Source organism: Colius striatus, chromosome 4 (genome assembly GCF_028858725.1).
Source record: "Colius striatus isolate bColStr4 chromosome 4, bColStr4.1.hap1, whole genome shotgun sequence".
Lineage (NCBI taxonomy): Eukaryota > Metazoa > Chordata > Aves > Coliiformes > Coliidae > Colius > Colius striatus.
Genome location: NC_084762.1, coordinates 57,774,174 through 57,780,173, shown reverse-complemented (window position 1 = coordinate 57,780,173; position 6,000 = coordinate 57,774,174).

Below are 6,000 nucleotides of genomic sequence, written 5' to 3'. Positions count from 1 at the left end.
ATTAAAATTATATCTAGAAGAGACCGTGTCTCATGGGAAGAAAATCCTATATCTGCAGAAGCTGCAATTATGGGGAAGCATCCATGCCAGAGATATTCTTTAAGGATATCTTTAAGGTCCCATGTGAGGAACCCTGTATTTGTATTTCCCCTACACTACTCTCTAAGTTCATTCCCCAACCTGTCCTGGTAAATGGGGTTATTCTTTCCCAGATGCAAGACTCTACATTTGCCTTTGTTGAATTTCGTTAGATTTCTCCTCAACCAACTCTCCAGCCTGTCCAGGTCTCGTTGAATGGAAGCACAGCCTTCTGGTGTGTCAGCCATTCCCTCAGTTTAGTATCATCAGCAAACTTGCTGACAGCACCCTCTGTTCCCTCATCAAGGTCATTAATGAATATATTGAACAGTACTGGCCCCAGCACTGACCCCTGAGGGGCTCCACTAAATACAGGCCTACAATTAGACTCTGCCCCATTGATCACAACTCTCTGTCTTCTCTTCAACCAGTTCACAATCCATCTCACTACCTGATCATCCAGCCCACACTTTCTCAGTTTTGCTGCCAGGATGCTGTGGGAAATGGTGTCAAATGCTTGAAATTAAGATAAACTACATCCCCTGCAGTGACACCATCTATCCACCTGGTTACATCTTCATAAAAGCCTATCAGATTGGTCAAACATGACTTCCCTGTAGTATCCCATGTTGATTGCTCCTGATGACCCTCTTGTCCTTTAAATGCCTGGAGACAGCACCCAGGATGAGTCATTCCATCACCTTTCCAGGGATGGAGGCAAGGCTGACTGGTCTGTAACTACCCAACTCCTCCTTCTTACCTTTTTTGAAGACTGGAGTGACATTTGCTCTCCTCCAGTCCTCAGGCACCTCTCCTGTTCTCCACAACTTACTGAAGATGATGGAGAGTGGTCTAGCAATGACTTCTACCAGCTCCCTCAGTACCCACAGGTGCATCCCATTGAGGCCCATGGATTTATATACATCCAGGTTGGTCAATTTATCCTTAATCCTGTCCTTGTCAATCAAAATTCCTCCTTTAAACCTGACTTCCTCTGGAGTCTGGGGCTCCTGAAGACAGTCTCCAGCAGTATAGACAGAGACAAAGGTGGTATTCAGTAACTCTGCCTTCTCTGTATCCACTGTCACAAGGGCACCCGCCTCATTCAGCAGTGGGCCTACATTGCCTTTAGCAGAATAAACTTTGCTTGCTTTCCTCTCTAAGTCGAGTACTGGAGTCTGTTTTGCCCAGAACCGTAATTGGCAGTGAGCCCTCCCTGCCCTTGTCTCAATGGACAACATCCTTGGTTATCTTTTTTCCCCTCATCTCGCTGGGCCTCCACCATCCTAATGAGGGTGGGGGTGTATGGGGGGCACCAAGAGCAAGACTGTCATGGTGCTTCATTGCTGACTGGGCAAAACCACAACATCCTCACAGTAAAGAAATTTTTCCTTATATTTCTTTGTAACCTCTTATGTTTCAGCTTGTACCTGTTTCCCCCTGTCCTGTCATTGGACATCATTGAGAACAGCCTGGCACCATCCTCCTTTTACTTCATTTACCTTCCACAGGATACTGAACTGCAGAAGGATATGATGTGCTCAGTTCAGACCAGGGACTTCAAGTGCTTGCTCTGAAAACTAGACACAAATGTTAACAGTGGAGTAACAAAGGAGATACAGGTGTGTGGAAATGGACATGCAGCTGCAGTTACACACTGTTGCTTAAACAGGAAATGAAAAGAGTGAAAAAAATCCACAGTTAATCTGGAACTAAATGAAAAAAAGGTCTCAAACTTACCTGGGCAAGAGGAAGCTGTTTGAAGAGGTAATAAGGAGTCTGCTCTTTTTCTTTTATTATAAAAATGCCTGCTACCTGTGATTTAGGAAGAACAGAAGGAAATCATAACCTGATTATGGTTTCTAGCTCTGTATTACCAGAAAATGACAGAGATGGAAAACATAGCCTTATTCCATTTCCCCAAGGAAGATCTGCCCAGATATCAACATATTTATCACTTAGAGATGAGGGAAAGGAAGCTTTCCCACACATACTGTAGAAGATGAAGCTACATGCTCTGGCCTAGCTCTGAATGGATAATATGCACTGTAAAACCACATTATCATCACTTATTGACTTAGGTGCAGTGCAAAACTACTGCTAAGTTGCAGAGACAGCTCCAGGGTGGGCTAATGTCTTTGTTATATATATTTAAGGCTGTGTTTCCCCAATATCTCAAGATCTTGATCATAAATGACCTTGTAGTGAAAATCTGATTTTCTTTAACAACTTGTACTGGATTGGTATAGCAAGCTTTTGGGAGCAGGAAGAGACAACAGGGATGGCTTCTGTGAGAAAGTGTTACAAGCTTCCTCTGTGTCCACTATAGACAGTGACAAATGTCTGCAAGTGGGACCCACCACTGAACAAGGCCAAGGCCATCAGCAACGTAGTAACTCTGAGATAACATATTTAAGAAGGAGGAAAAGTTACTACACAAAAGCAAACTGCAACCAGAGATGAGAGGAGCGGGAATATATGAGAGACAACTCGACACACACCAGGGCCAGTGAAGGAGGAGGAGGGGTCATTGGAGTAGAGATTCCTCTGCGGCCTGTGGTGCAGCCCACAGTGAGGTAAGCCCACGTTGGAGCAAGTAATCTATTTTTTTACTTATTGTCCTTCTCTAATTTGATTGATAATCATAGAATAGTAGGGGTTGGAAGAGACCTTTAGAGATACCTAGTCCAACCCTCCTGCAGAAGCAGGTTCACCTAGATCAGGTTGCATAGGAACATGTCGATGAGGGTCTTGAAGACCTCCAAGGAAGGAGATTCCACAACCCCTCTGGGCAGCCTGTGCCAGGGCTCCGTCACCCTCACAGTAAAATAGTTTTTTCTTATATTTAAGTGGAACTTTCTGTGTTCCAGCTTCATCCCATTACCCCTTGTCCTGTTGCTAGCTACAATAGAAAAAAGGGATGTCCCAACCTCCTGACACCCATCCTTTAGATATTTATAAATGTTAATAAGATCTCCTCTCAGTCTCCTCTTCTCCAGACTAGACAGCCCCAGTTCCTGCAGCCTTTCCTCATATGAAAGATGTTCCAGTCCCCTGATCATCTTGATGATCCTGCGCTGGACACTCTTCAGAACTTCTCAGACTTCTTGAGCTTAGGAGCCCAAAACTGGACACAGTACACGAGCCACTCATTTTATTTTCTCTCCTCTGTCCATCTGAGGAGGAGAGTGATAGAGTAGCTTTGGTGGGGATCTGGCATACAGGCAGGGCCAACCCATCACAGAACTACAATTCTATTGAAAGACAAGAAGATCATTTCAGTTCTCTGAAATAACACATATGAAAAAGTTACAAGATAAAAGTCTCAGCAGACTTGGGATATGGTAGGCTACAAATAGTTCAGAGGTTATTCACAATTGCAGCATGGGCCTTGCTCCTAGAGACATCTTTTGCCATTAAAATAAGCTGAGTTTTAATTTTAAAAATCATTTAAATCAATATATATCTATCTGCCTGTGTATTTACCTACGTACCTGTTTACCAACCAGCTCGCCTATCAGTCAAACACATTATATTGCAGAAGCCTTATTTGTTATGAAGGAGGAAAACGAGCACTTTATGATGTTCTGAATTGCTTGGTTCACAGAGGTCTAATCAAAGATAGATTCAGAACAGAATAGCAAAAAATGAGCCAGTGAAATCAGAATGGCTTTGGTTGAATAACAGCTTGAGGACTCAGCAAAGAAAGCTATGCAACTAAATTGTGCATCAGTTTATAATACTTGATCCTTCTGAACAGGAAGAGTTCTGCTGTAATTAGGGGTAGAGCTATATTTGAAAAGCTTGAATTTACACAGACTCTGAAAATATCAGTCTAATTGTGCAATTTACAGAGAAGATAAGCTTGGATATCATGTTTTGCAAGGGTGAGACAGCTTTGATAAGTATTACAACTCTCACTGCATGATTGCTAGAACAGCAATACTTAGGATAGATGCAACTGAAAGACTCTATAGGCTCTAGACAGCTTGTGGTATATTGCTGCCCATCAGCATACATAATTTTTTGAATGACCTATTCCTTTTTGTGAGCAACGACTGATAGATGAAGGAAAGGCACAGGTGGACTTCAACAAAGAGTGCTTCTATTCAAACTTCTTCCAGACTGATGGTTAGGAGTTGGGATGACAGGAAATGTAGAAGTAATTACAATGCCACTGAGTAGAGCAACAAAGAAAAGGAGCAGCAGTGACAGAAAAACAAGTCTGGTATGTGTATTTTATAGCTAGTGTGAGTAGGAGTGTTTCTCCCACCACACTGTCATGAAAGCAAGAAGGTCTCATGCCAGGGGAATAGCAGATGGAGCAACTATATTTCATATGATGACTTGTGCTTTGGGATTGTCAAGCTGCTGTGGGAACTGCTCAGAATTTGTGTGTCAGCATCATTGCTGTAGTCTCTGACTTATATCTCCAGGACAAAAAGACATTTTGGGTTACATTATATACAGAAATACAAGCAGTCGTTTACTCTGTAAAAGTTACTTTACTGCCTTCTTTCTAGGAGCATTTTAACTAATCCTTGCCACGTGTGAATCATTTTCTCATCCACTTTTTAGAATTAATTATGTGGGTAACAGATAAATCAGTTTCCTGTCAGATATAAAAATGCTAAGGAAAAGTTCTCTTTACACAATATGAGGAATATGGAATGCTCTGCTGCAATCTGTGTGAGATTTGGGAATGTGCAGCAGAGTTACAGTGCAACATTGTATTCTGACTGGGAAATATTTGTGATATCTGTAATCAAGTAGCTTTCTGAACAACCAAAAATGGCAGATATTTATTCACAGGTACCTCTTCAATGTGGCAAACTAGAGTCTGTGAGAACTCCTGAATCTATACCCTAAGTTGATTGACACAGAGACTTATACAGGCACACTGAAAGATGACGCTATGGACACAACCTCCCCAGAATGCTCTCCTTTACTTAATTTCTCCTGTTTGTGTTTTTTTTTTTTTTAAATACTTGTTTTCTTTCCATCCACAGACTAAACTCATCCAACCAAAGGGTCACACTGATGGTAGTGACATGCCATTTACGATGTAGAAGGCAAGCGACTCTCTGCCCATTGACTAATTTTTGTTGAGAGGTATCTGCATCATCTTACAGGATCTCCTAACAACTGCTTAGAAGAAAACTTTATTATTTATTAAATAACTCCTTACACACAATGGATAATTGCAAATTTTTCTAGAATTTACACATCCAGTATCTTATTTCTACTTTGTTTTTCACATTTTCATTGTTTGAAAAGTCCAGGGAAAGGAAAATAGAATAAAATTTCTTTCAAGTGAGCAAGAATGTAAATAAAAAGCTTTAAACCAAAAAATGTTTTCTAAAATACTTTCTAAACCAGTTTTTAAGCTCAAACATCTTACAGACAATTAGCAACTTTATTAAGAAAATACAGGACAACTTAGAGCACAGGTCAATTAGCAGCTTCAGCCTGGCACCTTGTTCAAGAGCAATTTTCACATCCAGTTCTTTGATAGATTATAAAATTATCTTTTTCAAAGGAGGACTTTATGTATAATGATAATGGCTAGTCAATGACACGTGAACAAATTATCAATGACTCTCTTTCTTTTGTAGAGGACAGGCTCAAATGCCTACATGACTGCTGCAACAACTTCGGTGCATCTAGAAAATCCCACCATAATTTTTCTCAGTTTCAATCTAGCAGGAAGAAAGGAGAAATGAAAAGTCACTAAAAAGGTTAAAATATCCTGGAGATCAGGAAGCAATTCTGTTTATTTAGCTCATTTTTACTATAAATATTTAGAAGAGAAATGTAGAGAGTAGGATGAGATAAAATTCCCTATCCACTTAAAAAAAGTTCAAGTGCAAATAGTCAATGACAAGATAGCAGAATAATGACTGAGACAAGACTTTTAGAAAA